Source organism: Arachis ipaensis, chromosome B3 (genome assembly GCF_059453495.1).
Source record: "Arachis ipaensis isolate K30076 ecotype BB chromosome B3, ASM5945349v1, whole genome shotgun sequence".
Lineage (NCBI taxonomy): Eukaryota > Viridiplantae > Streptophyta > Magnoliopsida > Fabales > Fabaceae > Arachis > Arachis ipaensis.
In genome coordinates, this window is record NC_142438.1 from 84,939,362 (window position 1) to 84,949,842 (window position 10,481).

At 38.4% G+C, this 10,481-nt stretch overlaps 1 non-coding gene across 1 annotated transcript; it reads right to left on the reverse strand.

Annotated features, from left to right (window-relative positions):
* Positions 1-410: 410 nt before the first annotated feature.
* On the reverse strand, positions 411-518 carry LOC148571406 (small nucleolar RNA R71). The gene has a single exon (XR_015880389.1). It is a non-coding gene; the product is annotated as a small nucleolar RNA R71 (small nucleolar RNA).
* Between the last annotated feature and the right edge of the window lie 9,963 nt (positions 519-10,481).

Consider the following 10,481-nt stretch of genomic DNA (forward strand, 5'->3'; position numbering starts at 1 on the left):
AAACCATGGCAGCCGAAAACAACAACAATGCCAACAATACAAGGAAGGTGCTTGGTGACTTTACTGCACCTACTCCTAATTTCTATGGGAGAAGCATCTCAATCCCTGCCATTGAAGCAAACAACTTTGAGCTTAAGCCTCAATTAGTTTCTCTAATGCAACAGAATTGCAAGTTTCATGGACTTCCATTGGAAGATCCTCATCAGTTCTTAGTTGAGTTCTTGCAAATCTGTGATACTGTCAAGACCAATGGGGTTGACCCTGAAGTCTACAAACTTATGCTTTTTCCTTTTGCTGTAAGAGACAGAGCTAGAACATGGTTGGATTCATAACCTAAGGAAAGCCTGAACTCTTGGGAAAAGCTAGTCAATGCCTTCTTGGCAAAGTTCTTTCCACCTCAAAAATTGAGTAAGCTTAGAGTGGAAGTCCAAACCTTTAGACAGAAGGATGGTGAGTCCCTCTATGAAGCTTGGGAGAGATACAAGCAATTGATCAGAAGGTGCCCTTCTGACATGCTTTCAGAATGGAGCATCATAGGAATCTTCTATGATGGTCTGTCTGAACTATCCAAGATGTCATTGGATAGCTCTGCTGGAGGATCTCTTCATCTGAAGAAGACGCCTGTAGAAGCTCAAGAACTCATTGAAATGGTTGTAAATAACCAATTCATGTACACCTCTGAAAGGAATCCTGTGAATAATGGGTCAACTCAGAAGAAAGGAGTTCTTGAGATTGATACTCTGAATGCCATATTGGCTCAGAATAAAATATTGACCCAACAAGTCAATATGATTTCTCAGAGTTTGTCTGAAATGCAAGCAGCAACAGGCAGTACTAAGGAAGCTTCCTCTGAAGAAGAAGCTTATGATCCTGAGAACCCAGCAATGGAAGAGGTGAATTACATGGGAGAATCCTATGGAAACACCTATAATTCTTCATGGAGAAATCATCCAAATCTCTCATGGAAGGATCAACAGAGACCTCAACAAGGTTTTAACAACAATAATGGTGGAAGAAACAGGTTTAGCAACAACAAGCCTTTTCCATCATCTTCTCAGTAACAGACAGAATTCTAAGCAAAGCCACTCTGACTTACCAACCATTGTCTCTGATCTAATCAAAACCACTCAAAGTTTCATGACTGAAACAAGGTCCTCCATTAGAAATTTGGAGGCACAAGTGGGTCAGCTGAGTAAGAAAATTACTGAACTCCCTTCTGGTACTCTCCCAAGCAATACAGAAGAGAATCCAAAAAGAGAGTGCAAGGCCATAACCACATCTCATATGGCCGAACATGGAGAGGAGGAAGAGGCAGTGATTCCCACTGAGGAAGACCTCAATGGACGCCCACTGACCTCCATGGAGTTCCCTAAAGAGGAACCTTGGGAGTCTGAGGCTCACACTGAGACCATAGAGATTCCATTAAATTTACTTTTTCCATTCATGAGCTCTGATGAGTATTCTTCCTCTGAAGAGGATGAAGATGTTAATGAAGAGCAAGTTGTTAAGTACCTTGGAGCAATCATGAAGCTGAATGCCAAGTTGTTTGGTAATAAGACTTGGGAGGATGAACCTCCATTGCTCATCAAAGAACTGGATGACTTGACTAGGCAGAGATTACCTCAAAAGAGACAGGACCCTGGAAAGTTCTCAATCCCTTGTACCATAGGCACTATGACCTTTGAGAAGGCTCTGTGTGACCTAGGGTCAAGCATAAACCTTATGCCTCTCTCTGTAATGGAGAAGCTAGGGATTATTAAGGTACAAGCTGCAAGAATCTCACTGGATATGGCAGACAATTCAAAGAAACAGGCTTATGGACTTGTAGAAGATGTCTTGGTAAAGGTTGAAGACCATTGCGTCCCTGCTGATTTCATAATCCTAGAAACTGGGAAGTGTATGGATGAATCCATCATCCTTGGCAGACCTTTCCTAGCCACAGCAAAGGCTGTGATTGATGTTGACAGAGGAGAATTGATCATTCAAGTGAATGGAGACTCCCTTGTGTTTAAAGCTCAAGGATATCCCTCTGTCATCATGGAGAGGAAGCACGAAGAGTTTCTCTCAATATAGAGTTAAACAGAGCCCCTACAGTCAAACTCTAAGTTTGGTGTTGGGAGGCTCCAACATTGCTCTGAACATCTGTGAGGCTCCATGAGAGCCCACTGTCAAGCTATTGACATTAAAGAAGCGCTTGTTGGGAGGCAACCCAAATGTTACTATTCTATGATAATTTTCTATTTTCTATTGTTATTTTATGTTTTCTGTAGGTTGATGATCATGTGAAGTCACAAAAACATTTGAAAAAGCAAAAACAAAGTGAAAAACAGAATGAGAAATAGAACACTCTGGAGAATGGGCGTTAAACGCCCAGTCTGGCACCATTCTGGGCATTTAACGCCAGAAAAGGGCACCAGACTGGCGTTTAACGCCAGGAATGGGCAAGAAGCTGGCGTTAAATGCCAGAAATGGGCAGCAGCCTGGCGTTTAATGCCAGGATTGGCAGAAAGGGGCATTTTGTACGCCACTTGGTGCAGGGATGAGATATCCTTGATACCTCAGGATCTGTGGACCCCACAGGATCCCCACCTACCCCACCACTCTCTCTCTTCTTCACATATTCACCAATCACCTCAATACCTCTTCCCCAAAAACCCCTCACCTATCAAATCCCACCATTCTCTTCACCACTCACATCCATCCTTCATAAAACCCATTTTCACTCCTTCATTTTCACACAACCTAAACACCACTTCTCCCCCTTACACAAAGCCCACTCCATCTCCTCTATTTTTTCTTCCTCTACTCTCTTCTTTCTTCTTTTTCTCAAAGACGAGTAAGCTTCTAAGTTTGGTGTGGTAAAAGCTAAAGCTTTTTGTTTTTCCATAACCATTTATGGCATCAAAGGCCGGAGAAACCTCTAGAAAGAGGAAAGGGAAGGCAAAAGCTTCTACCTCTGAGTCATGGAAGATGGAGAGATTCCTCTCAAGGGTGTATCAAGACCACTTCTATGAAGTTGTGGCCAAGAAGAAAGTGATCCCCGAGGTCCCTTTCAAACTCAAAAAGAATGAGTATCCGGAGATCCAACATGAGATCCTAAGAAGAGGTTGGGAAGTTCTCACCAACCCCATTCAACAAGTCGAAATCTTAATGGTTCAAGAGTTCTATGCCAATGCATGGATCACCAAGAACCATGATCAAAGTGTGAACCCGGACCCCAAGAATTGGCTTACAATGGTCCGAGGGAAATACTTGGATTTTAGTCCGGAAAATGTCAGATTGGCATTCAACTTGCCCATGATGCAAGGAAATGCACACCCATACACAAGAAGGGTCAACTTTGATCAAAGGTTGGACCAAGTCCTCATGGACATCTGTGAAGAGGGCGCTCAATGGAAGAGAGATTCAAGAGGGAAGCTGGTTCAACTAAGAAGGCATGACCTCAAGCCCGTGGCTAGGGGATGGTTGGAGTTCATCCAACGCTCAGTCATTCCTACTAGCAACCGGTCTGAAGTTACTATAGACCGGGCTATCATGATTCATATCATCATGATTAGAGAGGAAGTAGAAGTTCATGAGGTTATATCCCAAGAACTCTACAAGGTGGCAGACAAGTCCTCTCCTTTGGCAAGGTTAGCCATCCCTCATCTCATTTGTCACCTTTGCAATTCGGTTGGAATTGACATAGAGGGAGACATTCTCATTGATGAGGACAAGCCCATCACTAAGAAAAGGATGGAGCAAGTGAGAGAACCTCACCAAGAGCACGAGGAAACTCCTCATCATGAAATCCCTGAGAAGAGTGTGCTTAAAAACCCTGGACACCTCTAATTGGGGACTCTAGCAAAGCTGAGTCACAATCTGAAAAGGTTCACCCAGTTATGTGTCTGTGGCATTTATGTATCCGGTGGTAATACTGGAAAACAAAGTGCTTAGGGCCACGGCCAAGACTCATAAAGTAGCTGTGTTCAAGAATCAATATACTTAACTAGGAGAGTCAGTAACACTATCTGGATTCTGAGTTCCTATAGATGCCAATCATTCTGAACTTCAAAGGATAAAGTGAGATGCCAAAACTGTTCAGAGGCAAAAAGCTAAAAGCCCCGCTCATCTAATTATTACTGATCTTCATAGATGTTTTTCGAATTCATTGTATATTCTCTTCTTTTTATCCTATTTGATTTTTAGTGGCTTGGGGACAAGCAACAATTTAAGTTTGGTATTGTGATGAGCGGATAATTTTTACGCTTTTTGGCATTGTTTTTAGTATGTTTTTAGTATATTTTAATTAGTTTTTTTAATATTTTTATTAGTTTTTATTTAAAATTCACTTTTCTGGACTTTACTATGAGTTTGTGTGTTTTTCTGTAATTTCAGGTATTTTCTGGCTGAAACTGAGGGACCTGAGCAAAAATCTAATTCAGAGGCTGAAAAAGGACTGCAGATGATGTTGGATTCTGACCTCTCTGCACTCAAAGTGGATTCTTTGGAGCTACAGAAGTTCAATTGGCGTGCTATTAATTGATTTGGAAAGTAGACATCCTGGGCTTTCCAGCAATATATAATAGTCCATACTTTGCTCGAGATTTGATGGCCCAAACACGCATTCCAAGTCAGCTCAAGAATTCTGGCGTTTAACTCCAAAACTGGCACAAATGCTGGCGTTTAACTCCAAGAAAATTCTCTACACATGGAAGCTTCAATGCTCAGCCCAAGCACACACCAAGTGGGCCCGGAAGAAGATTTCTGCATTAATTACTGATTTCTGTAAACCCTAGGCTACTGGTTCTCTATAAATAGGACCTTTTGCTATTGTATTTTCATCTTTGATAAGTCTTATGCTATCTTAGACATGTTTGGGGGCTGGCCTCACGGCCATGCCTAGACCTTGTTCTTATGTATTTTCAACGGTGGAGTTTCTACACACCATAGATTAAGGTGTGGAGCTCTGCTGTTCTTCATGAATTAATACAAGTACTATTGTTTTTCTATTCAACTCAAGTGTATTTCTTCTCCAAGATATTCATTCGTTCTTCAACTTGATGAATGTGATGATCTGTGACACTCATCATCATTCTCACCTATGAACATGTGGTATAGGCTAGAATTATTGGCGGCCATTCCTGAGATCCAGAACGTCTAAACCTTGTCTGTGGTATTCTGAGTATGATCTGGGAAGGGATGACTGTGACGAGCTTCAAACTCGCGATTGTGGGGCGTGTGACAGACGCAAAAGGATAAATGGATAGTATTCCGACATGATCGAGAACCGACAGCTGATTAGCCGATGTTGTGACAGAGCATCAGGACCATTTTCACTGAGAGGACGGGATGTAGCCATTGACAATGGTGATGCCCAACATAAAGCTTGCCATAGAAAGCAGTATGAATGATTGGAAGAAGGCAATAGGAAAGCAGAGGTTCAAGGGGAACAAAGCATCTTCATACGCTTATCTGAAATCCACCAATGAATTACATAAGTATCTCTATCTTTATTTTATGTTTATTTTCATCACCTTAAACTCCATAACCATTTGAATCTGCCTGACTGAGATTTACAAGATGACCATAGCTTGCTTTAAACCAAAAATCTCCGTGGGATCGACCCTTACTCACGTTAGGTTTATTACTTGGACGACCCAGTGCACTTGCTGGTTAGTTGTGCGAAATTGTGACAAAGTGTGATTCACGTTTGAGAGCTCCAAGTCCTTTGACGCCATTGTTGATGATCACAATTTCGTGCACCATAGCCCAAGTCTTTCCTTAAAATAGAAACATCACAAGTACATAATTGGGCCCTAAGCATTGATGTTCAGAGCCTTATAAGTTCAGATTTCTTTGATCTTTCCAGACTTTATTTTTTTGAACTACTTTAAGAAATTGATTTGAATTCTCATAATACTTCTTCAAATTTTTATTTTTGAAGATTCTGCTTCCCTTTCCACAAGATTTCAATAATCCAAATTCATTAAATATAACCACCTCTTTTAATAAGCACCACTACTTCTGTTTTGAATTTTTTCGTTAAGATATCCTCCATAAAAATGGTTACTGGAGGAAGAAGGATTCAAGTTTTAAGCTTTTAAGAGAAAAGAAAGATAAAATACAAAAAACATGCCAAGAAGAAAATAAACAGAAATGAAGATAAAAGGGAAAGTAAGATAAAGAAAATTAAAAGCATAAGGAAAGAAAAAAAAACAAAAACAAAAGAGAACGAAACAACTAACCACCAGTAGAGAGGATCCATCTTACTTTAATCTTACCCACGATTGTTTATTTATTATCACTACTTCTTTTCCATGTTCTTTGTTCTCCAGAGACTTATGGTGTTACCAACACCAAACTTAAGAGATTACACCAACCTTAGAATTTAACAGAGTCTTAGTAGTAAGTGTAAGTCATATAAAGAAACATATATGCATAAAAAAGAAAAGAATAACATAAACCCTAAACAACATGATTTTAATAAGGAAGGGTCCCTTAGACGCTAGCATCAGTTAAGGACGCCAGGCGTCCTTACATGTGTGCTCCCTTGGGAGCTTGTCTAGCCCAAACGAAAGGCCTTTGGCATGGCCACCGGGCGTGTGGTGTTCTTTACACATGGACGCTTGGCGTTCATCCTCTCACATTTTTTTAAGTATGTAATTCAACAAAAAACAAAAATGCATGCAAAAGAAGGAAGACGAAGAAGAAGATGATGATGATGACTTAAGGCCACTTAAACAAAGATAAAGAATGAGAAGAGAAAGACTAACCATGTTTGGGTTGTGTAAGAACTGAAAATTATTAACCGTTTAATTAAAATAAAATAATAAATTAATTGTCCGGAATAGGTTAAAAAATTTAGACGTCTTAATCTGAAAATTTAAAGGTGAGATTTGAATTTAGAAAATTTTTTCCGAGTGAAAGAATGTAATTTTTTTTCAGAAAATTGCGTAAGAACGCATACCAGTATACTGTATAAGAGTAATAAAAACTGTAGAAAAACTTAGAAAAATATTTATAATTAAAATCCGGACGCTAATTCTAAACGTTTTGGCCCAAAGTTGGGCCAAACGAACCAAAATGCTAAACGGTTGGACCAAACCCAAGTTGGGCCCAAGCCCAACATATAAATACCCAATTATTGAACCAAATCAGCCACATTCCACACTTAGAGAGTGAAAGGACTGTTGAGGTTGAAGAAGAGAGAAACCACCATTGACACTATTCATCGTCTTCTTGCCAAGCTCATAACTTGAGCTATGAAGCTCTGATTTGCGTGCCGTTTGCAGCCACGTGAAAATCTTGCCGAACCTGTCATTTCTAGCTAAACAAAGTGGTAAGGAACTTTCATTTTCTTACCCAGTTCTCTGCCCTAACAGTTTTGAAATTTTGGATTTAGTTATTGGGTAGATTTTGTGATTTTGGTTGTTTAGGGAAGATCTAGCATTGGATTATTGTTGGATTTTGCCCCTAATACCGTCAGATAAGGTAAGCTACTTCGAAACCCTTGTGTTTTGGTGTTTTTGTGAGTCCTAGTTACTAATTATGGTAAATTTAATGTGTATAGCTAGATATCTTGTGATTGGTGTGAAGTTGGTGGTATTGGAATTCAACTTTTGGTAGTTGAGCTTCGTTTAGCTTGTTTGGAAGTCAATATTGGTGTTCTGTGTTGTGCGGAGATCAGCCAAGGTATGGTTTTAATTTTCTTTAATTAATATATAATGTTGTAGGCAACTTAGACTAGTAGACTTTATGATAGGATTAAATTGAATAAATGGTTACTGAATTGTGTGTGTGGCATATGAATTGTGATAAAGATTGAATGCGTTGTATACGTTGGAGTATGATTATGGTGATTATAATGTGATGATGATTGTTTATGATTGATAATGATTATGAGTATGGCAATTAGTGTGAAATTTTGTTCTTGGAATAGAATTATTGGATTTGTTAATGTAAGATTGAAGAAGTTGGAAAATTTACTAAAAATTGGTGTGAAATGGTTGAGGAAGTGGGAAGAAATTGATCTAATGTATATGAGTATGGATATTAAGTGATAGGTTTTGGTATTGGTTAGATTGTAGTTGAAATTGGTTTGAATTCAAGCTTGGAAAACTAGAAAAATTTTGTATGTTTTGGTAAAACTTTGTTTTAAAACAAATTTAACGAGACATAACTTGTGCTTCAGATCCTCAATTTTGATGAGGCTTGATTTAAATGAAAGTTTCATTTAATGAAAGTTAGGCCCAAGAGGTCTAAGACGTTCGAAGAATGGATGAAAAATGTTTTAGAACAGGAATATTATGCGCGTTTGAAGTTTAGTACCAAAATCTGAATTCTGCAGAAAACAACATTTTTAAGGATTTTTGGGAGCATGCGTACGCGGACAGTGCACGCGACGCGAGGATTGGCCACTGCCAAGTACTGTTGTATACGCGACTGGTGTAGATTTTCAAAACCACAAACTAACCGGCAAGTGTACTGGGTCGTACCAAGTAATACCTCAAGTGAGTGAGGGTCGATCCCACAAGGATTGATAGACCAAGCAACAATAATTGAATGATTTACTTAGTCAGACAAGCACAAAGGAGTGTTTTGGGGTCAAATGCATTAAACAGTACTCAAAGAAATTAGGAAACCAAACTGGAAACGGGTTGTGAAGTTGATATGGGAAAATAGTTAAGGTTTCAGAGATATTTATTTTTTTTCGAATTAACAATTCTTACCATCTACTTCAATCATGCAGGATTTAATTCATGGCAAAGTTTAATTGATTAAACCCTAATTCCTTGGTGATTTTATCTCCTCTAACCTATTCAACCATCAATTTCTTGGTCACTTAATTTAGATTAAAGGTTTAAGTCCAATTCTAGTTTCTTAACCACACAAACCCTAAATACCCAAAGATAAGGTGATTATATGTCACGTATCACATTAAGTCCAAGTAATTAGCGAATTATGAAGAGTTACTTTCAAGCTGTTATTCAAGTGAGTTAACTTTTCCGAGATTCAACAAGAATTCAAGTAAAAAAAGAGTTATCTTCTAATATACTCTAAATCCTAGGATGAAAAACAAAAGTAATCCTTGAATTTAAATCAATACATTAATAAAAATAGAATGACAATAGTGTTAATATATCAAAATAAATGGAGCTCCTAACCTTAACAGAGGAGATTTAGTTGCTCATGGCTCAGGATTCTAAAAGTGTGTAAAGTGCGGAATTAGGAAGAGTGAAAAGATGAGATCCCGAAGGGTTGAATCTTTTTTCCTTTTATATCTAATCTAATTGATTTGACAATAAATAAAATTATAACTACTAAAATCTAAAAGATTTTGTTTGTTTTAAAAAAAATGAAAATAAAATAAAATAAAATAAATAATAACCAAAACTAAGCTAACGGAGCCCTTCCGTGTAACCCAAATACGCGTTACTGGTGCTAAACGCCAGACTCGGTGTGTAGCGACGCTAAGGCAGAGAAGAATTGTGGCATTGCTGTCTTCCTGGCGCTAAATGCCAGGCTCGGCATTTAGTGCCACTAGCGTGTGGCTCTAGCATGTTTTATGAAGCACCTAGCAATAAACGTTTGGTCATGGCATTTAGCCCCAACTCAACTGAAGGCTTGCATGCAGCACGAGGTTCCTAGCGCCAAAAGCCAGGTAGTGGCATTTGGTGCTAGCTCAACAGAGTCAAATTTTCTCCTTTTTCTTCTGCATGAAGTTTGTCAAACTTGCCTGAATTTATCCCGAAATAAATAAAATCATAATGCGCCTCAAAGTAACATCCTGATAGGCTTCAAACAATAAAATCTCAATAAAACTCAATAAATTCATATCTAAAATAATATGACAAAATAGAAAAGATGCTCACACATCACAATACTAAACTTGAATTGTTGTTTTGTCCTCAAGCAACTGAAAATAATGTGAAACTGAGAAGTGGGTTTTGCCTAAGAGTTGAGTTATCAATTAAGTTCTTGTATTTTCTCTGAGTGGGGTTAATGACACTATGATCTTGAATATTTTCGGCATTTCACTATCCTTTGAAGCTCAGGAATGTTAATATCCTTCAGAACTACAACCCAGATGATATTATGAATTCTCCTCTCTTTAACCTCTGACTAATCCTTGAACACCACATTTTCTTTTGTTCTTTTCTTTGGTGCATTGCATAGAAAAATAAGTGGCACACCAAATTTAGTGTAACACTTTCTCTTGGAATTGATGCAAGTATCCAGAAAGATTGAAAACAGATTGTTGCAGGGCAACACCAAACTTAGAATGTACCCATATCCCAATTTTATTTGAAAGAAAGCTAAGTAAAAGAAATTGTTCTATGTGTTAATAACACAATCACCAAGAGCCAGAGGTGTCATGAACAGGGGCTTCTTAGTGAGGCATTAACACAAACAGTCAAAGAGCATAGAAAACAAAGAACAAAAGCAATTAAATGAACAAGCTAAAATAGAAAAAAATGTCTAATCTAGGTAATCAATCA